The sequence below is a fragment of the Palaemon carinicauda genome, chromosome 21 (genome assembly GCF_036898095.1).
Source record: "Palaemon carinicauda isolate YSFRI2023 chromosome 21, ASM3689809v2, whole genome shotgun sequence".
In the NCBI taxonomy this organism is placed as follows: domain Eukaryota; kingdom Metazoa; phylum Arthropoda; class Malacostraca; order Decapoda; family Palaemonidae; genus Palaemon; species Palaemon carinicauda.
The window spans coordinates 34454754-34481123 of record NC_090745.1 but is presented as its reverse complement, the minus strand read 5'-3'; the positions used below and the strand labels follow the sequence as shown (position 1 = coordinate 34481123).

At 41.1% G+C, this 26370-nt stretch overlaps 1 protein-coding gene across 1 annotated transcript in view; it reads right to left on the bottom strand.

Annotated features, from left to right (window-relative positions):
- The window catches only part of LOC137615266 (uncharacterized), a 169449-nt gene extending 143292 nt beyond the window's left edge, over positions 1-26157 (bottom strand). The window contains exon 1 of the mRNA XM_068344990.1: positions 25957-26157. The gene's annotated coding sequence lies outside the window, so the exon portion shown is untranslated. The remainder of the gene's footprint in view (positions 1-25956) is intronic.
- Positions 26158-26370: the final 213 nt, after the last annotated feature.

The window sequence follows — 26370 nt, the reverse complement described above, 5'->3', positions numbered from 1 at the left end:
ATCACGGAGGAGACTGAAGATTATCCTGCAGAGCCACACGAGGTGGGGGTCAACATGGTCCATGGGGGGAGATTCCAGAACTCCATCCCCCCCCCCCATTCGACAGCAGCAGCAACGCCAGCAGTCCCCAGCAGGAGCAACGGCACCGACGGGACGACTACTGCCACAAAGGTCCTGACTTTCCCAGATGGTGCTATTTCAATTCAACTAGCACTGTTAGAGCCTCATATAATGGACCAGTGCATTACTTGCCAAATCGTCCCATCCATATAAACTTAATGACCACTCCGATACATACCTCCGATAACGTATCATCTAAGTCAGTCCACAAATCACGTTCTCTGAACGATTCCTCAGATACCTGACTAAATATTGCATTTGAAATTCAGTCTATGATTTTAATGTTCAGAGAGAAACCCTTAGGTCTGACTGCAGATTTATCGAAAGCTTTCCTTTATATAGATTGCCCTAAAGTTGAGAGATTTTTGTCAGTTCCTTTTCTTTGAAGACCACAGTATTATGAAGGTTGTTACTTATAGCTTTAAAGTAGTTTTGTTAGGCACTACCTCAAATCTGTACTTACTTAACATAACTATTCAGCACTATTTGGATAATCCCTCTTTGTGTCTCTGCTTCAAATCTTAGGCCCCGTCCACACGAGCGAGCACTGCTTGGTAAGCTTTGCTCGGTGTGACGTCAGAAATGGAGAAACCGCGAGCAAAGCTTCGCACAGGGCTTCCCTGATGTTTAGCGAAGTATCAAGGCTTTGCCTGGCAAGGGTTTTCCCTGACGGAAATTCGTTTTCCAATAAAGGGATAAAGCTGTCACACTAATGACATGCCGTCACTTTCGAATATATACATCTGCTTTTGCATATATATATATATATATATATATATATATATATATATATATATATATATATATATATATATATATATATATATATATGCAGACATACATACATACACTCACTCATATATATATATATATATATATATATATATATATATATATATATATATATATATATATATATATATATATATATATATATATATATAATATATATAATACTCCTAATTAAGGTAAATCTTATAAACAAAGAAATTAAATAAAAGCTCTAAATTGCAACTTATGCAGTGTACTGTATTATTACATATATCTTAATAATACATTATCTTTCTCAGTTTTATATTATTCATTGAACTCATTTCCTTAAAATATCTGTGCTGCTTACTAATTTGTTTACGTTTTTTCATGATATTGTTATAATTTCGTTGACGATGAATGTTTCAGGGTTATTTGTTGCTACGTGCTTTATCTACTTGTTGTCTTTCTCAAACGTCTTCATACACAGATATGTCTGTGCCTCAATATAATTTAAGTATATAAATTACACCTTGCCCTTATCCTTTTACAAACAACTATATTCACTTCACGTAAACAGTATAGAATAGCAGAAAAATTACGTCAAGGGACAGTGGAGTTCCTGTCACACCAGCAGTACCCTAGACGGCCACGGCCCACGAGCTGTCAGTTCTCGCCTTCCACCTTCAACCAGCAGACATGTCCAAGGAACACTGGTCTCGACAATTAACTCTGAACCTAATAGAGTTGTATCGACAACACCCATGTCTGTGGGATGTACGATAAGATTTTATAAAAAGTGTTAGGGTCCATTCTCATATAGTTGATGAAATCTGCCTCATGACCATGTTTCAGTTCCCGCAATATTGCCATGTGACTTCCAATGTCTTCTCTTCTTCGTAACCACTCTTTACACCACATCCTTTTCTGCTTTGTTGCTTTTATCTTTGCACACATTGCTATAACAATAGACAGCGCGATTTTCTTTTTGCGTGTCCTGCGATCCATGCTGCCCCACACAACTTGATCCTGTGTCAGTCACTCACTGCCAGTCTTTCACTACCCAACCACCGTCGTTTGGACAAGAGCTTAAATGCGTTCGACAGGTTTAGCTCGCAAAGAGGCAAAGTTTACCGAGCAAAGATCGCTCGTGTGGACGGGGCCTAAGAGCTAACTTTTCCATTGCTAATTTACCTTATTGTTACGACTTCCCACTGACATCATCATGGAAAAGCCGTGTATTGCATTGCTCATGTTAAAAGTGAATAGGCATTTTGCAAAGCGGACTACTAATCCACACGTTAGCACTAAAAGGAAGATTGTTTTCCTGTTTCCATCGATTTAGGATTTTAGCAATTTCATTTCACGTCACTTTCTGAAGCAATCTTTTTATTCCAAAGCTTTAGATGATGGATAATGGTTGGGATTCCCACCTTAATTCCGAACTTATTCATGGCCTCCACAACATTCTGAAAAAAATATAAAGGTTTCAGGAACATAAAAGTCCCCTACAATGCTCATCAAAGTAGTCAAGCATCATTATATGTTTTTGTCTATACCTCTAAGCATGCCTTTGGAGTTGTCATGTATGTTCTGTACTCACCGCAGAAGGACACTGTCACATTCTTACAGCCAAAGCCAGCGTCACCCTTAAATGTATGTTAGAATTGGATGAGAGCCAGTCTATCCCCAAACTTGAATTAACTGCCCATTTGTTCGGATGTCGTTTGGTCAAATATTTAAAAGTTGAGTCCCAATATCTACACAACTACTACCTTTTCGTCAGACGCTTCCATGGCCCTACAATGGGTGCAAAATCAAAAGAGAATGACCCCATACATTCTCCAGAGGGTTTGTGAAAAAATTAGCCATTAATTAGTCTGTAACTTACTTATTACACGTTCTTACATCATGCATTCCACCTGACCTTTTATCACTTGGAATTTCCATCAAACTCATTCTTGAAAGCGACTTGTGGCTTCAGTCCTCCTTGGCTTGTTAATCGTTTAGTTCTCCCAGACCAGAGTAAGTTTCCAACTGACTTAGAAATATGTGCCTGTGCCATTAGACTTTCGCCCCACAAACGCAAAGGTTTGCTTGCTACACTTCTCTCAATGAGGCAGTTAGTATCTTCATTAAACTTTTGCTCATAACCAGTAGACAAAGCAAAAATTTTTCCCATTTGTCAAGCAAATTTCCACACAAACAACTTACAGCTATACAGTAATATGAACTTCCCAAGCTTGTAGTAACCCTATTATTCTTAGAAGGTTGCAATACAAACCCACTACATTCAACTCCAATGAACGTGCATGTTTTGGTCAAAGAAATCTTTATATTGAAAGCAACGGTATTCTGAAAGTACATTTGCATCTCAGCGATGCCCCGGAGGAGTCTGATTATGCGGAACCCATTTTGTTAGAGCACCACTGTTGTTTTTAGAAGCTTACTGTTAAATATTGGCACTAACTATTACTTCACCGTAACAACTCGACACTTCCTGTTCATTTGCATAGTGAATTTAGGGTCCCCATATAAGTCTACAACTTATGATTCTCAAACAGTGCAATCATAACAAATGAGTGCACGATTTGACTTTTCCTATGGACTTTCTAGCTCCAGTTCATCTTAATCGCCTCAATGCTGAGGTTCCATTTTGTGTCAAATTCACCTGTTTCATGTTAATACTGTTTAAGTTTCACTATTCTCCTTTGCCACTACAAGAGCAGTAACCTTAGAGGTTACTACTTTCTTAACTGTTATTGATTGGTTATGATTTCATAACCAATTCATTACACCTCATAACCCTTGTCAAGGAGGAGATTAAGAGAAACTAGTAGGGTTCACTGGACTCAACTTGCGTAAAGCTATTTATCATTTATACCCCACTTATAACGAGTTTGTACCATTAATTCAAGAAGCCGAATACATTATTGACGATTGAATGACCCTATGTATCAAGAGAGAAATGACCTGCGAACCAGATACCAGAAACTGAAGTCTTCCCAAAAAGAAGGAAATAATATGATTATCTCAGTTTTCTGATGAAGTAACTGCTTACAAACAATAACCGCTAAGGTTGGAAATTTGTATTTGTTAATCTTAGACAGAGTCAGTAGGGAGGAATGACCCTTAGCCTCTATACTTAAATTATACCCCAGTCAAGATGGACATATCAGACTGATCAATGTACGTTTCTCAATTCCAGAGTATGTGCACTCGCACACAAATTCATCCCCCTTGAAGTCAATGTGGATCAACTGCCACATGCTAGCCTGAGAAAGGGCAATACTATAATACTATTAATATCTCACCAATTTGGCCTTTGGCCTTCCCTCAGTAGATCCCCGGTCTGATTGGAACATCAATGCAACGGGTAGAGCTCTGCCTACTCCCACAAGGCAGATCCTTGCCAGAGGCGGCCTACTTGGGCAACTGCCAACCAAGTAAAAAGTCTAATTCAAAAACACCTAGTAGAACTTTCCTATTAATTCGTATTACGTATTGCTTGCGCTAGCCTTTCCCCTTTCATACCCTAGGTGTGAAGAATTACATTTAAGGGGGCCGGCCGGCTATTGCCAATTTCTAATGACAGGACTTTGACATTCATACCACTTAATAAGGTGATTTAGGACATCTCCAAACTGCATAGGATTTTTGCCTCTAACCTTTGTTTTTGCGACGCCAGGGCGATTTATCCTGAAAATTAGTGTTTTTCAAATTCTGTCTCATCCCTTGATAATTATTACTAAGATCTGGGATTACTACCTTATATAGACCTCCATTAATATGAAGAACTTTTTTTTTTCTAGAAGTGATTTTTTTGCCAGATGTGAATTTTTTCATTATGGTAAAAAAAAATAAACCCTAGAAACAGGGGAAAAATTGAGAACAAAAATATGAAACAAAGATTGGAAAAAAAAAGACTTCATTTCATTGTCCTGTAATGTATTTTTAAGTTATATACCAAATTTCAATGCTATATCTTTAAAACTGAGGGAGGAGATAGAATTTAAAGGTCAATAAGTATAGTTTTGAGATATGGCCGTTCAAAGTTTTTCTTTGTATTTTTACAAAGACAATATTGATAAATCATGATTATTATGAATTTTATGTTCTTTTTGTGGTATTAATAAAAGAAAACAAAGTTATTTATCATAATATAATCATAAATGAAGATCCTTTTGCTCAATTTCTTGCTTCTTTTGGCTACTGTGAGGCAAGGCGGCAGCTTCTCTCTCTCTCTCTCTCTCTCTCTCTCTCTCTCTCTCTCTCTCTCTCTCTCTGCACTACCAATATTACCCTCTTCTGAACTCTTTATAGAGCAAATTTTCTTCTTCCTTATGTTAGCAAGATGTTGATATTGGCTTTTTCGCTTTGAAATGATAAAATTCTTGCCGAAAATGAGAAAAAAAAAACTTAAAAATTAGTGAATGTCAGAGCGCGTTCTAAGTTTTTCTTTGGATTTTTACAAAGACAATATTAATTAATCTTAATTATTATGAATTTCATGTTCCTTTTTGGATATTGATAAACGAAAACAAAGTTATTTATCATAATTTACTCATAAACGAAGATCCTTTTGCTCAATATCTTGCTTATTTTGCTCGTTTCAGGCAAGGCAGTCGCTTCTCCATCCTCACAACTCCCTCTCACTGTAATACCAATATTACCCTCTTCTGAACTCTTATTAGAGCCAATTTTCTTCCTCCTTATGTTAGCAAGATGTTGAAATTGTCTTTCCTCTTTGAAATGACAAAATTCTTGCTAAAAACCAGAAAAGCAACGGTACAAATGAGTGAATGCCACAGGTCAAACTTAGGCATGTACTCTCTCTGAGATTTGTGGTAGGACTGAAGGGCAAAGGATGTAATTTACATTGTCTGTGACTCATGGAAATTAAACAGATGCCATTGTTCATAATTTCTTTTACATTAAAATGTAATAATTATCAAAATTTACATTAACAGTAGAAATACTGCATTTTCTTGTAGGGAACAATGTTTATGGCTTATTGAGTTACTTTTACTAATTACCCGGTAATTATGAATGTTAGCGGGATTTTGACAAAATACTTTGTATATGCATTCTCCGTTGCCATACAAAGCTAAGGGAATTTTTTCAGGATTTTGTGTTTTCTTCCTATAAACTCCTTACATTGGCATTTTGGCTGGCCCCCTTAAGCTTTAATTTTAATTAATCTTTTATTTCTAATTGCCATGTGCATGATTTAGTCTAGTTACCCATCTCTATTTTTTTTTCTCTTACAAAACTTACTTAAGTTACCCTCTCCATTTTATATCCTATTTATAGAGACACTCTCTTGGTGATGGCATGTCTGCATGAAATGGTTATTTCCTTAAGGGGGCTGGACTGCTAATAGAATTTTTGGCTATGACCTTCAGTTTTGCAACACCAGGGAAATTTATCCTGAAAATTAGTGTTTTTCAGATTCTATCTCCTCCCATGATAATCAATATTAAGACCTGTGATTACTACCCTACATAGACCTAATGTAGAAATCCAATCAGATGAAGTTTTTTTTTTTTTTTTAAGTCATTCTTTTGCTAGATATGAATGTTTTCATAATGGTAAAAAAATAAACCCTATAAATCAGGGGGAAAATCAACAAAAAATATGAAACAAAAATTTGAAAACAAAATGGCTTCATTTTATTGTTTTATAACTCTCTAAGTTATATATAACTCTCTAAGTTATATACCAAATTTCAATGCTATATCTTGAAAACTAAGGGAGAAGATAGAATTTGAAGGTCAATAAGTATAGATTTGAGATACAGCCATTCATAGTCTTTCTTTGTATTTTTACAAGGACAATATTAATAAATCATGATTATAGGAATATAATGTTCTTTTTTTGGAGAATAATAAATGAAAACAATGTTATTTATCATAATATAATCATTAATGAAGATCCCTTAGCTCAATATCTTGCTTCTTTAGGCTCCTGTCAAGCAAGGCGGCCGCTCCGTCATGCACACCACTCTCTCTCTCCATTACTAACTCTGCTAATATTGGCCATAATACCCACACCTGAACTATTATTAGAGCCAATTTCCTTCTTCCTTATGTTAGCGAGATGTTGGAATTGTCTTTCCCTCTTTGGTATGATGAAATTCTTGCCAAAACTAAGAAAAAAACAGACATAAAAACGAGTGAATGACAGAGGTCAAACTTAAACGTATACTTTCCCTGAACTTTCTCCTAACACTGAGGGCCGAAGGGTGTGATACTTCGTTTTGTGATTCATGGAGTCTATACAGATGCCATTACTCACATTTTTTTTTAATATTAAAATGTTATAATTAACAGAATACAGAAGAAATACTGCGTTTTCTTGTAGGGATCAATGTTTTCGGCTTATTGAGTTACTTTTCCTAATTACCCTGTAACTATGAAAGTAAGAAAAATTTTGACAAAATATCACAAATTATTTGTAATTTGTATTTTTCCTAACATACTTACCGAGAAACACTTTCTTAGGAGTTACCTGGAACCTCCTCTCAAACGACCAGAGTTTTGTGTAGTTTACCCTACTCCCATTTTCTATAATGATAGGCCTAGCGGAGGAGAACGTGCCCCGAAGGCAATACCAAGTCAGGCCACATGTTTCCCAGGTCGTAGGCTTCAGTAAGTTCTATGTAAGTAACAATACTAAAGATCAGTGAGGCACATGGGGGAAGGATGGGGGGGTCATAACTCGAAAGTGTTTCTCGGTAAGTATGTTAGGAAAAATACAAATTACTAATAATTTGTGATTTGTTCCAACTCAGAGACTTACCTCAAAACACTTTCTTAGGAGACTTACACTTTAGGAGGTTGGAGTGCCTCCCTGACAAAGACCCCAACACATGGAAAGTAGGATAAACTACACAAAGAGCTCATTAATTGTGCATATAGTACTCACCCACAAAATTCCTTGATGTGCTTGATGAATTTTGAACATAACTTGATGTGCCGGTCTACTGGCTAAGACCTCCACCGACGATGGACAGTACGAGAAAAAGATAAGGGGAAATAATAGATAAGAACGCTTGTGTCTAGAGAGTTTGAAATCCGCGATTGAACCTGGGGCTTGAGCCGTTAAATCGGTTGGAGCGCCGAGATGACTGGCCCGATTGAAAAACCATCTAATGATTTCCTCGTACAATCCTTGAGGTAGTGAGTTGTGATTGTCGACTGATTAGACCAAGTTCCCGCTCTAAGTACCTGAGTAACAGACATGTTCTTTTCAAAGGCTAGAGAGGTGCTTGAACCTCTAACATCATGAGCTCTAGGCTTTCCTGGAACTGAAAGTCCAGCACTAGAATAAGCTTGAATTATAGCTTGCCTGAGCCAAAAAGAAATAGTGTTCTTTGAAATTTTCTTTTTAGTCTTACCCGTGGATACAAAAAGATTCTTAATTCCAGGACGGAGATTCGCCGTCCTCTTAAGATATTTTCTAATAACCCTGACAGGTCACAACTTCAAGTCTTCTTGATTTCCTGAGTTTGGGATTGCTGGGATAGAAAAACCCTCAAACCTAGGATCCCAAACGGATGGATTCTGGGTCTTGGCGATGAACGATGGCACAAACTTAAAGGAAATATCCTTCCACCCCCTTGAGTGTTCAATTTCATACGACAATCCATGAAGTTCACCCACTCTCTTAGCTGAAGCCAACGCTAATAAGAAGACAGCTTTAAGCGTAAGATTTCTGTCCACAATATCTTTTAAAGGTTTGAGGGGTGGCTTACTAAGCATGTCTAGAACTCTAGCCAGATCCCAATTTGGAACCCTAGGGGAAGAGGGAGGACATGATCGCTCAAAACTCTTGATGAGCATGGAAATATGTCTGGAAGAACCCAAATCCATTCCCTTCAAAAGAAAGACTTGTCCAAGGGCGGCTCGAACCCACTTAACTGCTGGAATCGACATGCCCAGCACATCACTGAGGTGAACGAGAAAATCTGCGATATCGGGTACTGATACTTCTAGGGGCTCTATCTTCTTTGAAGCACACCATTTAACAAAAGTTGTCCATTTTGCTTGATAGACTGCTGTGGAAGACTTTCTCAAGTAACGAGACATTCTTACAGCTGTCTTTGACGAATACCCTTGTCTTTTCAGCAGACACTGGATAACCTCCAGGCATGAAGACGAAGGGATTGAGGATTTTCGTGAAACCTCTGGAAGTGTGGCTGCCTCAGGAGGTCCGGTCTGTCTGGAAGAGGCCACGGAGGGAGAATGGCGAGGCCTTTTAGGTCTGCGAACCACTTTTTCCGGCCACCAAGGCACTACCAAAGTCATCTTTAGGCTGTTGACTGTCCTTACTCTGTTGAGGACCTGTCTTATCAGGGTGAAGGGAGGAAAAGCGTACACGTCGAGATTGTCCCACTTGTGTTGAATGGCGTCCTCCAAGGCTGCCTTTGGGTCTGGGACAGGAGAACAGAATACGGGGAGTTGCGCGTTCAACCTTGTCGCGAAGAGATCCATTACCGGAGACCCCCACACCTGAATGATGTAACTTGCTACCTCTGGATGAAGGGACCATTCTGTCCCTACTACCTGGCCTACTCTGCTGAGGCCGTCCGCTAGAACATTTTTCTTCCCCGGAATGAATCTCGACGACAGTCTGACTTCTTCGTTTTCCGCCCACTTCAGGACTTGCAGGGCGAGAACGCACAACTCCCTCGACTTCAACCCTCCTTCCTTCTTTATGTACGCCACTACTGTTGCGTTTTCTGACATCAGAGCCACTGAATTTCCTTTCAGAACTCGAGTGAAGTGTAGGCAGGCTTCTTGAACCACTCTCATCTCCAGGATATTAATGTGAAGATACTTTTCTTCTTCTGTCCATTTGCCTCTCGCTGTTTTCCCCCGAAGATGAGCACCCCAACCTTCCTTTGATGCGTCCGTGAAGAGTAGAAGTTCCGGAGGGCCGGAGGATAGAGGCATCCCTTTTAGAGTGTTTGCACGGTTCTGCCACCACTCTAGAGCTTCTTTAGTTTCTGGAAGAACTTGAACGATCCCGTCTGGGGAACTTCTCTGATCCCACTGATCTTTTAAGTTCCATTGTATGCTCTTGAGGTTCTGCCTTCCGTGTGGAACCAACTTTTCCAAGGACACCAGATGTCCTATTAGCCTCTGCCAATCCTTCGCTCTTCTGGGCTGGCGTTCTAGGAAGGGACGGAGTACTTGGTCCAGGTTGTTTAGCCTGTCTACTGATGGAAGTGCCTTGACCTGCAATGAATCTAGAACTATCCCCAAGTACGTCGTTCTGTTGGTTGGAATTAGATGAGATTTCTCCAGATTGACGGTAATGCCCAGATTTTTGCATAGAATACCCCGTTCGTGAGCCCAAACGGAGATCGTCGTAAAGATTCTAGTGAATACCTGGGGACCTGTAGAAAGTCCAAAGCACAGGGCCTTGAATTGCATAATCTGGGCACCCCATTTCACCCGGAGAAACTTCCTGCTTGTTGGATGAATTGGAATCTGGAAATAGGCATCCTTGAGGTCTATGGAAATCATAAAATCCCCTTCCCTCAAGGACGCCATGACTGTTCTTGGGGTGTCCATCTTGAAACTCGTCTTCCGTATAAATTTGTTGAGGGCTGACAGGTCTATCACTGGCCTCCAACCTCCTGTTGCTTTCTCCACCAAGAAAAGACGACTGTAGAACCCCGGACCCGGAAGCTTTACCGTCTCCATAGCTCCCTTCTGCATCACTGTGGAGATTTCTTCGTCCAAGGCAGCTCTCTTCAACGGGTCTTTGGGGGCTAACCATTCCGCCTGGCTTGCTGGAATCAATGGAGGAGGATCCTCCAGAAAAGGAATCCTGTAGCCCTCTTTCAACACAGATACAGTCCATGGATCTGCTCCGTGGAGCTTCCATGCTTGCCAAAACAGTCTGAGGCATCCCCCTACCTGAGGCTTGGGCAGGGGAGGGGGGCCTCTAACATTACCTCCTACGAGAGGAACGTCCTGATCGGCCTCTCCTGGAGGACGAGTATGAACTCCTGTAGGTGGAAGGAGCTGAAGTAGCTCCCCTTCGGGAGGGATTCGTCGACTAAGCCCATTGACCTGAAGAAGGGTCTCTTCTTACTTGAGACGGAGACAAACGAGAAGTAGAAGGTGCCTCAGCTACAGGTCTCCTAAAGACGGGACGTCTCGCAGATTGTGACTTGGGCACGATGACTTCCCTCTTCTTGGACATCTTCTCCGCTACTTCTTCAGCTTTCTTTACCGGGAACAGTTGTTCATCCCAAACTGAGATGTTCCGAAGAGCCCTTGCTTCCCTGTCGGAGATCTTCTTCGGGAGATTCTTCAACAGCGAATCCCTTCTCCTCAGCACCCAGTTCGCTGAAAGAGCCAAGGCCTGAAACGTGAGGAATTTAAGGGCACGGCCACCAGATCCGACCAACTCATTCAGGGCCTCTCATTTGGCAGGTTCCATCGAGTCTGTCGGAATCTGCGAACCCACCAAGGTAGTGGCCCACCAGTCCAGCCATGATGCAACGTTAACCAGGTCCTTCGACATCTCCTCCATCATCACGGCCTCGGTCTGGGAGAAGTAAATGGGTGCTGTAGAGGCCCTCTCTTCCGTGGCACCTTGACATAAGATCTCCAGGACGTCCTTCATCTTACTTGCGCCATGAGGTCAACCTTCCAAGGCATAATATTTACTCTGGGACTTCATCTCCTGTAACAGCTTAGCTGCACTATGCCCTTTAGAAGTCGCCATTGCGGGCTATCACCTTGTCTATATGAGCTCGCCCTAGCCTGACATCTCTCGCCTCCGGAAGAGCTAAAGAGGTCTTCTTTTGGATGGGTGCACCCAATATCCTATTTAAGCCAGAGGTCCAGTCATCATCCTCCTGCGGTAGAGGCTCCACTAAATTACTGTGACTCCTTATCAAGGAGATCACCCTCCTATACGCGGAGTCCTCCGTAGCAAGCGCTGCCCCTTCATCCACGTCCTCCGTCCTATGATGGGGAGAAGGATCTTCACGGGCACCTCCGCTCAGACGGGACCCTCGGCTCTTCTTCTCTTTAGAGACGGGCGCCTCTGTGACTTTAATAGGCTTTGACGAAGGGACAGGTTCCTCCGTGAAATAGTCCGACGGAGGGGCCCGTATACGTCTATCATCTCGATGGGCAGACCCGTCGAGGCTGTCCGTCCTAGGAGACGACTCCCTCCGCTGGGCGGGTTGAGTGTCTCTAGGTCGGGACTTATGTCTGCTAGACAAAGCCTCATCTCGATGGGCAGACCCGTCGAGGCTGCCCGTCCTAGGAGACGACTCCCTCCGCTGGGCGGTTGAGTGTCCCTAGGTCGGGACTTATGCCTGCTAGACGAGGCCTTACGGTCAGCGGCTGACGTCATCATGAGGCTACTGGAGGCCCTTCTAGGAGGACTGTCTCCTACCAGCTTGACCATTGAGCTTGAGACTGTAGTAAGGTCTCTCAGCTTGTCCTCGGGTACGAAAACTCATCTTCCTTGAGGAGAACCAGCTCTCCTGCTCTTCTTCTGCGGAGAACGGGATCTTCTTCTCCTATCTCCCGATACCGAGGGAGACCTAGAAACGGATCTCCTCCTCATGGACCGTTCCCTCTTCCTTCTACGCCTCCCGGGGCGTTCTTCCTCAGAAGAGACTGAAGACTCCCCTACCGACGAGTCTGACCCACCAAGGAACCGAGACCTCACAACAGATGGAGCCTTCCTCGACACCTGTTGGGTTCCAGACGTCGATGGCTGTAGGAATTCTACCGGGACTGCTGACGAAGGAGCCGGAATCGATGACGGACGATATAAGAAAGGAAAGGACTCGCTCAAGCCCTCCTCCATCCTCAACGGAGACTTGCCCGGAGTCCTCGGCAAACTCCATCCCAGGGGATCTTCCTGCGGTGAATCTTCTTTATCCAGGGCACCCTCCGCTGCCGAAGCGCCGCCGGAGACATCCACCCAAGAATCTGGGGAAGAAAATGGCACATTTTTATTCCACATGGGGTCCTCCACCGAGACGAGCTCCCCTTGCACGAGAGCAACGTCCCGCGGACCCCCACGACACATACTTACAGGTGCCTGGTTCCCCGTAAAAGAACCTGAAACCCCTGCAACAAAATCCTCCTGGGGAAGGGGCACCAACTTCTTCCCTTTCCCTGACTTACCTCGTCCCCTACTCTGGGTAGGGGAAGAAGAAGGAACTCTAGACGATCCCTCACCCGCAGAAGTCGCAGGAGAAGACATACTGGTTTTCCTGGGAGACCGCTTCGTAGTCTTCTTCTTTTTGGTCCCAAACTTGACCCATTGGACCTCACTCCAGTCAGCACATTCCGGACACGTGTCCGAAGAAGAACACACTTTACCCCTACACGACGAACAAAGCGTGATCGACATCGAGCTTAGACAAAAAAGCCCCACACAATTTCCCGGCTCTAGGCCCAGGACAACGGCGAGCATGCTCCATCGCACACAATCATAAAAACCACTAGACACAAGCACAACAAAAGAATGAGAACACTAAACACAATGAAAGCACAAAGGAATGAAAGCGAAAGCACACAGATAAAGCACCTAGCGCACGGGCAGAGCACAAGGACCATGCGGTAACCACATGGCCATGAGACACAAAGGGTCGCATCACACGACGCGACCAGAGAACTTACTGAAGCCTACGACCTGGGAAACAGGTGGCCCGACTTGGTATTGCCCTCGAGGCATGTTCTCCTCCGCTAGGCCTATCATTATAGAAAATGGGAGTAGAGTAAACTACACAAAACTCAGGTCGTTTGAGAGGAGGTTCCAGGTAACTCCTAAGAAAGTGTTTCGAGGTAAGTCTCTATGTTGGAACAAATTTAATATTCGCATTTTCCATTGCCATACGAAGATCAGTGAATTTTTTCAGGATTTTGTGCTCTTTATCCTATACCCCCATATATTGGCATACTGGCCGGGCCCCTTAAGCAGTGTACTCTAGGATATATTATTTACTGAACTTGAATATGTGTGTATTAGAATTTTCATATATTCTATTTACATCTCTCTGCATAATTTTCATATCTGTTTAACAAGGAAGTTTTACTGTCCGACATGCTAGATCTTATTCTTAGGCATATTCTCCTGGAGCCTCAAGATTAAACCTCGTATTCTATATAGACACCCATCAAAAACCTTTGCTTCTATGAAGAGATTAATTATGTTTACCGATTCTGATGTGGTACCTCAATACTGGGTAGTACTAAAAGGTTACATGCCCTTTTTTTCTGTCTAAGGAGGAAGATGAGTATCTTCCCCCCCCCCCCCTTTAAATACCCGACTCTATGACTGTGACAAAGAACGAAAGTCAGGTCCGATTCAGCAAGCGAGGTTCGTTAACCCAAGCCTATTCGAGACAAACATACCTTCAGTAGACAATTGGCAAAGAACACTTTGCAACACCACCAAAGGCAGCAATGCGGACCCTCCAGGACGTACCCTAACAAGGCTGCAAAAACCTTTTATGAACTGTAGGAGGAAAGTCACCACAGAACCATGGGAACTGAACCCTAAGCGTGTTAAACAGGTCTTAATGTGTGGTTACATTCCCATTCAGATAAGAAATATTTTGTTTAGTTAAAAATTACTGTTGGGCATAGAACATTCTGTCATAAATGTGGAGTTTATTGTAACTGTTATCATTGTTGTATTAAAAATTTTGCAGTGTTTTACTTTCTTATTTTTTACATAATGTATTTTGAATAAGCCCTTTCATTCACTGGATAACTGATGTTATTTATCAAAGCCCTTTATGTTTTATGTTTTAACCCTTGGTTTTGTTGTTGAACTTTGTGCATCCTGTTAAAATGGCCTTAGGAAGATAGTGCAATTTGTCAGAATAAAGGTGTGAGATAGGTGAAAGGACTCTCCAATTTTGATTTAACCCATTTTGCGTTATTTACCTTATTTCTATATGCTATCGAGAGTTTTAATTGATTTTGTCAAGTAAATTTCTAAGATCATTTATATCAAGATCTCACATACTCCAGCCACATTTTTCAATATATTTTTTACTTAAAAATTTTGAGTCAGGGATGATTAGCTGAAACATTCAACGAAGGAGATCTCTATCCTGCATTGTTGAAGTAACGATCCTCAATCTAAAATTAGGCCTGCAAGCAGAATATAGGATAAAGTTGATCATTACAGCACTGCTTCCCACCAAGCCCTCATGCTCTTGCTTTACTGCCCTTACATTTAACTATTGTCCAGCACTCAGTTGGGGTGCACTATTCCCGACCTGGCATAATGTCTAGATATTAGTCCAAAAGACAGGACAGGATTTATTTACCCGAATAGTACAAAAAGGACTTAGAAAAGTGAGTTTTCCAAAATTGCAGTGGTGGGTATGTATGTGAAGATGTCATCAAAATGGCTGCCAGGCTATCGTGTACTTGCCATATTTCATGAATCATAATTTCTCAGGCATTTGTGCTAGAAGGGTGGATTTTTTTAATGTTGCTTATGAAATACAATATTCTATTATTAAACAATTTTACTTAGCTTTAACTTTCGTGAAAATTTCACTCAGAAAATCGGCCTTCTCGTTTGCTAAATGTCAGTGTTAACGTTGATTTTCTCAGAAACAAAAATTTTTATGAAAAAAGTACAACATACTAAATGTTTCCTTTATAAGAATTCAGGATATGTGTAACATTATAGAGTTTACACAAACGTTATGGGACTTATCTGTGAAAAGCTCCATGTAACCATATTTAGAGAACTGGATCATTACACAAATTACAAAGTAGTTTTGAAATACATGCACCAGTCAAGCTCTGTGAGAATGAAAATGTCTTTAAAATCACTGTGTATACATACACACACACACATACACACACACACACACACATATATATATATATATATATATATATATATATATATATATATATATATATATATATATATATATATATATATATATGACCTCCTCAAGCAGGTGCCTTAGTCCACCAAGCACTAGGCACTAAGGAACCTGCTTGAGGAGGTCATACCCCCGGGTGATAATATTATATAAATACATATATATATATATATATATATATATATATATATATATATATATATATATATATATATATATATATATAACATTTCAGGTTTATGTTGCATGAATACGATGTCTATGAATGAAAGTTACTGCAAAATCAGGTCACGTGACGAGGAAATAGAAAGGCATAAAGATTGTCTGAACTATAAAGTCTAGAATTGAGCCTATGTGAACTTCCAGAGCAAAAAACCGACGAAGAGATGAGGGTCCGCAACAATGAATTGGTAGCAGAGGGCAAAGCAGAGGATTTGGTAGGAGAAAGGTCAACTAGTGTAGAAAGAACAGAGACAGTAGAGGGTGAGAATACAGTAATAAATTTGAACAAAGCAACAGTGAAACAATTAAAGAAGAAAAAGCTAATGGACAGAATGAGATTCGCTGAGAAGTAGTGAAAGAAAAGACCCCCAAAATATGCTTATTCTTTAGAAATGGGTTCTGTAAAGAAGGACGATCATGCAACTTCCGCCACAAACACGGCCAGGGAGATAAATATAATCTTCAGAGAAACGTGTTGAGGAAACAAATTCAGTGAAAATATTACAAAGAAGGCAAGTGTGGCTTAGGAAAGGAATGTAAATATGGACACTGGAAAAACAACAAAATGGACAATAAAAGAAACAATGTAAAATATGAACAGAAAATATGTACAGATTATGTGATCGGTGTCTGTAAAAGAGGCCAAACCTGCTTGTTCAGACACAATAACATAAGAAATAAAAAAAACAGATCAGGATATAGAGGAAACAAGGAGCAGTACCAACATAATAAGGAGGAAGAATTCAAAAAGTAAAAATACAACGATCCAAGTAAAAATAGTATGGAAAATAAGATGAATTTTTAATACAACGATCCAAGTAAAAATAGTATGGAAAATAAGATGAATTTTTTAAGTTTAAGAATGGAGGAAATGGGGAGATTGATTCAAGAAATAGGAAACGAAAAACCCTACAACGCGAATCAACGCAACTTGACATGGGCAGAAAGAACAGTGGGAAACCCCAACACTGCCCTCAATGCCCTAAGACGGTCAAGTAAGATTAGGCCATTCCAAGTAAAGAGGAAAGAAGGAATAAAAAGAAAATATGGAAAAAGAAGGCAAAATTTTAAAAAGCTTTTAAGATATACTACATTAACATAAGGGGAATAAAATCAAAAGTGGACTCGCTAAAAATAATGGAAAAGGTAAAATTGTTATCTGCATCACTGAAACCCACTTGAAGGAGGGAGGAAATTTTAACATAGCTGGTTATAGGTTCTTTAATAACAACAGAAAATCAAATGGTGGAAGAGTGATGATTGCAGTAAATAATGAACTGGAAAATTCAATGGCCATAAAAGAGGAATTAATGAAAGCACATAACAGAAAAGAAAAAGTGGTCGTAATGTGAGACTTCAACTGTAAAATAGGAAATATTATGAAAAAAAAAATATTAAAGAGATTTCTAAACCAACCAAAATGTTAATTGACATGACGTGATATTTGCAAATAGTAACTGGAGATACAGAGGAAACTGGATGCGAACTAAAAAAAAGATAAGAAATCAGTGATCGATTATGCTATAAATAAGGAAGAAGACCAAGTTATTAGTAGCATGGTAATAGATGAAGAGAAAGTGATAACCCCCTATAGGATATCAAAAGAGATTGGGAATTTGGAATACTAGTAATGAATTGGTTAAACTTGAACAAGAAAGAAAGAAAAGTCGAATACAAACAAGACTGAAACCATCTGAAAGTAATCGAAGATAAAAAAGAACTAGTAAAGATTGCCAAAGAAAAATGTGATAAAAGATTAAAATATTCAATAAGGCAAGAAAAAGGACAATAAATAATAAGAAAATGTAGTATTAAACATACAAACAGAAAAAAAAAAACAAGTCCAAAGAATTGAGGAAATTAATGAAACTTGTTTTCCTTTCCTTGGAAAGGAAACAATATGTTCAAGAGAAGAACTAAACTACGGAAGAAACACGTAGACTTATTCATAAGAGAAGAGAAACAAAAAGAGGAAGGTTTAAGGATAATCAAGGAAGTAGAGGAGATCAAAGCAAAAGGAGGAAAGAACTGCACAAATTTCTGGGAATTCAAGAAGAAATCTGATCGATAAAACACCAGTAACCCTACAGCCATAAGAGGAAAGGATGGAGAAATAATAGAGGAAGTTGAAGAAATAAATATTATGAGAAAGTCTACAGAGATTTATTTAAGCCAGAATATTCCCAGAGTGAAGATGAGGTCTTGGCAGAAAAAAATCAACAGCTTGTTTGACTAATGGCTGTCAGAAAGTGGCAGTGTGAGATCCAGTAATGACGAGAAAATAACCTATCAAGAAGTAGAAGCCATGGTAAAAACCCTGAAAAACAAGTACACAATGGACAGGCAAGGATTTAACAATGTTGTGATTAGAATGATGGGAAAAGAAATAATAGAAAATCTGACGTTGATCATAACAGAAACAGACGAAAACATATGTACCCCTAAAGAGTGGGAAGAGATGTGGACACTCTCAATCCACAAAAAGGGAAATAAATTGGAATAAGAAAATAAAAGAGGAATATTTATCACAAGCATAATTAGAAAAATATATGAGAAAATAAGGAGGGAAAAATATAAGAACAGATTCAAGGAAGACATGAGTAGATTCTAGTGTGGAGGCATTTAATAAGAAAATCAATGAAAAAGGTGGAGCAGCTATCAACTGTCCAGCAGGTACAACATGAAACAAAGATTGAAGGAAAAGTGAGACAAGGAGCTATATATGGACCCAAGCTATGCAGTATCGTCACCGACAATGTAAATAGTATTAGTTGAAAAAATATTACGTTGATAACGAATATTGAAATTGAATCACTGGTATTAGTAGTTGATATTATGTCTCCCATAGGAAGGAAAGAAGGAATAGAATGTGCTATAAGTAAATGTCATAATTTGGAGATCTTCAAGAAGATCACAATCAACAACAACCTCCCAAAAAAATTGGGTGTATTAATAATTAACAAAAGAAAGAACAGGAATTTAAAACAAAAGTGAAGAATGGCCCAGTAAGTTTAGTTAAAGAATATAAGTATTTACGGGAAAAGTACTCTGAGAACGGAAACAAAAAATTGGGTATCAGTAACGAGTATGACCCAGGAAATACGAAAATATAGATATGAAAAAAGTAGGAAAAATGGCATTGGAAGTGAGAAAGAAAATGTATGAAACAGTAGTAGTATGAACAATATTTGCTAATGTGGAGACCTGGAGTGAAATTATAGATAACGATGTGAAAGATCTGGAAATCCTCCACTACGCGATAATAAAGAATATGTATGAGGAACCTGCAAGTACTCCATATTGGGGCATCCTTGCAAAAACAGGAATTTGGCCGGTGTCCTGCAGAATAGAATTTAAGAAATTAATGCTCTTCCATAATATCATAAACTCTGATGAAAAGACTAGTGTGACGGGCCAAGAGTAGGTTGTGACTCAAAAGCGAGATGAATGCAACTGAGTAATTTTATTACGACACATCGAGTATATATACACACAAGGTCCCGGTAAGGTCACAAAATACAGACATGCTATTTCTTGTCAAACCGGCAACCGGTTCCATTAACAGTTAACAATGGAATATGCAGACACGTTGAAACAAGAAACAAGTTACTGTCAGTGAGTGGGGAGAGCGAAGATACAAAGGATAATATATACAAAAAAGAGAGGTGTCGTTACTATGTATGCTCGTGTGACACACGGGTGGTACATGGCTCCTACCCCCCTAAAAATGATATAATGTACATGTTAACTAGGGCGCCCTGATCTAGAGAGGCCAACTGTAGGCGGGTCATCTGGCAGGAGATAAGCAGGTTTTAGACGATCAATGGAGACCCAGTCTTCTTTGCCATGAATGTTTAGTATGAATGCTTTCGGATTGCGTCGGATCACAAGGAAAGGGACCGTGTAAGGGGGTGTTAGCGGTGGCTTGCTGGTGTCGTTACGTAGCATGACGTGGGTTGCAGAGTGCCAGTCTGTCGGTATGTGATGCTTCGCTGGGGGCTTGTAAGTCTGGTGGCATAGAGTAAATTTTCCCACGACGTGACATATGCACTAGAGGTCGTCGGAGGGGGTTGTAAAAGGAAAAAATACGGCAGGGACGACCAACGGGTCGCCATACACCATTTCAGGTGCTGAGACGTCCAGGGCATCTTTAGGAGTGGTCCTTAGTCCCAGGAGGACCCAGGGAACCTGAGTAAACCAGTTGAAGTCCTTGCAGCGGGACATCAAAGCTGCTTTGAGGGTGCGATGAAAACGTTCAACCATTCCATTGGCAGCGGGGTTGTAGGCAGTGGTCTGATGTAGTGTGATGCCCAGGAGATTTGCTAATGATGTCCACAATTGAGAGGTGAAAGTGGTACCCATGTCATAAGTAATATGCTCAGGGATACCAAATCTTCCTATCCATCCTGAGAGTAAGGCAGATGTACATGAGGCGGACATTGCAGTTTCCATGAGAATGGCTTCAGGCTAACGAGTGGAATGGCCAATGATGGTAAACAGGTAATGATGTCCTTGAGATGTGGGTAGGGGACCTACAACGTCGACGTGTGAATGTGGGCGAAATGACACTGAGGTTGAGGAAAGGTGCCCACTCCTGAATCCGTGTGTCGATGTACTTTGGAAGTTTGGCAAGAAGTACAGGCACAGACCCAATACTTAGCATCCTTAGTAATGCCGTGCCAAATGAACTTCGTCATCAGCTGCTGTGCAGTAGAACGGCACGAAGGATGGGCGGATGGGAGCAGGATTTCACAGTCGCGGTCTACCAGTACTGACGTCACAGAGGAGGGTGGTGTTGGAGTTGTCGAGGGGGATGTATTCCCAACGGAGGGATGTGCAGGATGTCCAACATGCTTGATACTCTGGATCCTGTCATTGGGCTTCAGCCAAGGCATTGTAATTCAATCCCAGTTGAACAGCAGCCAACGTGTTTCTTGACAGGGCACCGGCAACGGGACTCATTTTTCCAGGGACGTATCGAAGGGTGCAATTGTATCAGCCATAGCAGAGAGATGTCGGGAGGTGACGGGCGGACCAGGCGTCAGACTGTCGAGTGAAGGCGTGCACCAGAGGCATGTGGTCTGTGCAAATGACAAAGGGCATACCTTCTAAGAAATGGCGAAAGTGACGGACAGCCAAGTGCACTGCCAGCAATTCGCGATCGAAGGTAGAATAACCCAGATTCTGCCTTGGATAGTTTTCTGCTGAAGAAGGCCAATGAGCGGGGCGAGCTGTTGACCACCTGTTCGAGCACTGCACCAATAGCGACGTCGCTGGCATCGGTGGAGAGGAGAGGGGCATGTGGGATGGGAAAAGTGAAAACAGCAGCGGTTGATAGGGCATTCTTTGCGTTGCAGAAGGCTGCTTCTTGAAGGGGGCCCTACTTCAGGTCTTTTGGCTTGCCCTTGATGGGAGCATAAAGGGGAGCAAGTGGGGTAGCAATGGCTGGCGGAAAACGGTGATAATAGTTGATCATGCCCAAGAATTCCTGCAGTCTTTGATGGTCGAGGGTGTGGGGAAGTTCTGAATGGCTGCTACCTTCTCAGGGAGGGGATGGACTCCTTCAGGAGTGATGCAGTGCCCTAAGAACGACACTTCCTTGGCGCAAAAACTACACTTGTCGTACCAGACTACAAGGCTGTTTTGTTGCAGGCGGTCGAGCACAATGCGCACGTGACGGATGTGTTCCTCTTTTGAGGAAGAGAACACAAGTATGTTGTCCACGTAACATATACAGAAGGGCAGGTCCCCTAAGATGCCATCCATGAGACGTTGAAAAGTGGCCCTAGCATTACGAAGATCAAAACAGGAGTAATTGAAGGTGTATATACTGAAGCGAATGGTGATGGCAGTCTTGGGGATGTCTTCTGTGTTCATAGGCACCTGCTAATACCACTTCAGGAGGTCGAACGTGGAGAAAACCTTCGCTTTGTGCATGTAGGAGGTCAAGCCGGCGATATTTGGGAGGGGGTCATGATCCGGTTTTGTTTGCATGTTCAGGGGCCTAATCCCCACACGGACGGAGGGAGACGTCTTTCTTCAGGACGATGTGTAAGGGTGACGACCATGGGCTGGAGGCCTTTTGGCAAAGGCCCATTTTTTCCATTTTGGCGAACGTCTGTTTGGCAGCTGCCAATCGATCTGGTGCCAGATGTCTGAACTTGGAGAAGATTGGGGGTACCGTCTTCATGATATGGTGATAAATACCGTGTTTGGCAGGAGCCGTGGGCATTTGGGGAAGTTCTGGGCGAAAAACTTCCGGGTATGACATGAGGAGGTGGACGTAGGCATCCGTGGGTGCGCTGATGTGGAGGTTGGAGGGGACGGGTTGAAGAGGTGTCGACAAGTACGAGTCTGCGTTGACCAATCATCGGTGGGCGACATCGACCAGGAGGTGGAAATGAGAGAGGAAATCCGCACCAAGGATTGGCAATGTGACGTTAGCAACGAGAAACTTCCAATTAAATTTGCGGCTTCCAAACGATAATGTGAGGTTCTCGTAACCGTAGGTGGATATCGCAGATCCGTTGGCAGTCACCAGGTGGACTGCGGCAGACTTAGACAGACTACGTCGTGTTCTAAAGAGTTCCCTTGGCAAAAGAGAACAACATGCACACGTGTCTACCAAAAATTGCACGCCCATTCCTGCATCATGTAAAAAGAAAAGATTAGAAACTCGGGAGGCCAACGCCACGAGCGATGGCCTACTTACACGTTTTTTGGCCACTAACAATCCTTGGCACATTTCTTTGCGGCAGCCCCGAATCTGGAGTGGTAGTAGCAAAAATGCGGCCGATGGGCGGCAGTAAGTGGCTGTAGAAGTCATTGGTTGGGACACGAGCGAGTGGTGAGTGATGGGTGGCTTTGTCATCCCTCCATCACATCACGGGGTAGGCATGTGTGTCCTTCAGCATTCTTGTCAGCTTCAGTTGAGGTTGAATAGATCCCCTCTTCGTCAGGAGTGGAGGCATTGATGGAGGTCTTGAAGGTCATAAGTGGCTGTCCATAAGAGCGTCGGCTTTGGTCAACAAGACCTTTATGGGTAAACTAATGACATCGGGTATGGCAGCGCGTACAGGTTCGGATAAACGGCATACCCAAAGGCACAAAGTAGGTTCACCTCACAAGGAGAGCCGTCTGTGGCAGGTTGCAGGCGAGCGATACTGGTTATTTCTCTGAGGGAGAGCGAAGCCCTTTGGTTCCCTAACGGTTGTTGAGAAAGCTGAAAAAGCTTTGCTATACGGACGGCTGGAGATGGTGAGTACTGCTGCAGAAGGTATGTTTTGAGGGCATCATAAGCTATTGGGGTCTCTCCTTGTTCACAAAGCCAGTCGGAGATTTTCAGGAAGGTGTCCTCGGGTATCGGCACGAGAACATAATCTGCTTCGGTGGCTGAGCGAGTCATGCCCTTGATGCGGAACTGGACTTCTGCGCGCTGAAACCAAGCAAACGCCTCTCTGCTGGCGAACGACGAAAGTTTGAATGGGGCAGCGCCAACTTCCATGGAGTCTGCCATAGTAACAACGAGGGGGGGAAGGCGGGAGGAGCGAATCGACTTCCGGGGTCACCAATGTGACGGGCCAAGAGTAGGTTGTGACTCAAAAGCGAGATAAATGCAACTGAGTAATTCTATTACGACACATCGAGTATATATACACACAAGGTTCTGGTAAGAAGGTCACAAAACACATAGTATTTCTTGTCAAACCGGCAACCGGTTCCGTTAAAAGTTAACATTGGAATGTGCAGACAGGTTGAAACAAGAAACAAGTTACTCAAGTTACTGTCAGTGCGAGGAGAGAGCGAAGATACAAGGGATAATATATACAAAAAAGAGAAATGTCGTTACTATGTAAGCTCGTGTAACACATGGGTGGTACACTAGTAAGAGAGATAATTGAGGATCAGTTGAAGAACCTTAGAGTAAGAGCATGGAGGAAATCTGTAGTAAATATGGGATGGAATTTGAAAAAATGAGAAGTTGGGGGAAAAGAACCCTGGGAAAAAATCAAGAAAAGAATTATGAAAAAGATAGAGAAACTATTGAAGAAAAGAAGTTATGAAAAAAAATAGTTTATAGAAGGAAATTGGCCACAGCCTTATATCATAGAAATGGACTTTGTAATGAAGGAAAGATTAAATATGCTAAATATAAAAGTAAATTTCACGGGAAAAGACGCAGATGATGTGTGTGACCATGACAAAGATGAAGATACTACAGAACATTTATTTCCATGCCCAAAATCAGGACAGTTAACGAAACTAGACATAAGTGTAGGTATGTTGAAAATCGTAGTAGGGATCTGGTTGCATACTTAAGTAGGGAAAACTGACCAAAATACGTTGCCAAAACTGATGGTAGCAAGGTCTTATACTGGCTAATTAAAAGGTAGAATGGGATAAAAGTAAGGATTGAGAATTTCATTTCATGCTTAATTGCAATAATAAAGATAAGTACAGAAGCTTTGCACCTATGTTTTATGCCTTTTTTTTTTTTTGGAGATTTACTTGTTTATAACCGTTCTCATTAATGTCATGAGACTAATAAGAAATTATTATCATTTTATGGGTTATTCCAATACGCTATTCGATGTCATAAGAATTAAATTTCTAGAACCATTATAAAAAAAAAAACAATTATATATTGTTATACATAATCTGAAACATTAGGGAAAAAGAAAACTTTTTGTGTGTGGTAATTTTTTTCATTAACATTTTGGTTTTGGAGTAAATCAACGTTAGCAAACGAGAATGTCAAGTTCCTATGAGTGATTTTTTTTTCAATAAAGTTGAATGAAAACGTATAAATAAAAAAACCAAATCTGCATCTTATTATCAACATTTTAAAAACATCCACTCTTCTGGCACGCCCAAGTAGTTATGATTCATAGGATGCGGAATGCGTCGTGGATCGTGATAAGAACAAGATAGTCTGGCGGCTATGTTGATGACGTCATCACATGCACAAACGACCACTGGAATTTTGTAAGACTTTTTCTAAGAATATGCCTGCGGAAAGAAACATTACTTAAAAATCTTTTGCACTCGTTCGGGTAAATAAATCTGCCCTGGCTCTTGGACTATATCTGTCCTGGTGAGGTTTTCCCAGAAAGTAAATTTCCCACACACAATTTTCCTAACAATTGTTCGAAATTCAAAATTTTAGAATGACTGGTACTTTATTAAATGTACCAAAAACCTTCATCAACCATAAATCTTACTTCAGATTTAGTTATAACGCCAATTCAGAATGTTACCCGAGTAAGCCCACTTCCAAATAGCTATAAGCCCCTGGGCTTATAGCATCCTGCTTTACCAACTAGGGTTGTAGTTAAGCAAATAATAATAATAATAATAATAATAATAATAATAATAATAATAATAATAATAATAATAATAATAATAATAATAATAATAATAATAACCGTGTTACTTCTCAATACAATAAATAGACAGAAGCTCGTTAGGCAAGAGACTCGTAAGATATCGAAAGCTATGTGTACGACTTATGCAATACCACAGCGTACAAGTATCGTGAGCATCATTGCATCCATACGTGTATGACTTTAATTATGTAAATAATCAGAGAAGTCCTGCTACATAAATACCTTCGTATTAAATCCTATATAACATAACTAATAATGCGCCAGACTTCAAAGATGTTCAAAGTAGTACGTTACAATTCTTTTATACATTTATTCTTTGATGCTCGTTTGTATTCGATCGGTTATACTCTCCATTTAGCTATATCTTTCACCAGGAGCAGTCACGTACAATTCTTCAATAATAAAGATAAAATTTCCTCCCTTACATCCCCCGTTAATTTAATAATAGACGAATAAGATGAATATTAGTGTTTTTTCCGTCTTTTTATTTACTAATGAAACCTTATGACAACACGTTATGTTAAAAAGCGGGTGTGAGTACACTGCACACAGAAAAGCATCCCGTTGGCTTACCTTAGATACTGGAGGACCGCAGTAAACACAGCACGCTTGTCGAAATCCTACGAAATCTATATGGAAGGAAAACTGGATCCTGGAAGTGTTTTACGCATTGATCGACGGCCACTTACGCAGGAAGGTTGAGTCTAACGTCGAGGCCAACAGTAGCTGCCAACTCTGCTCTGCCTCCGTCCGCCTTTGGTTTGGTAGCTTTGTTGTTGCCACTTGCCACTCCCACCAGAGATGCCAGATACTAGTCAAGTTGCCAATGAAGGAAAACATTATACTGTAGGAGAGTAGGAGACGATGTTAGTCCGCGATGCCACTGCTATGTTTGGGTGTTCTAATCAAAGCAACTTTACGAAGATGTTTCACAAATGATACTACAGATGTGGATTTTGCAATTGCACCCGAAGCCTAAATGTTTTG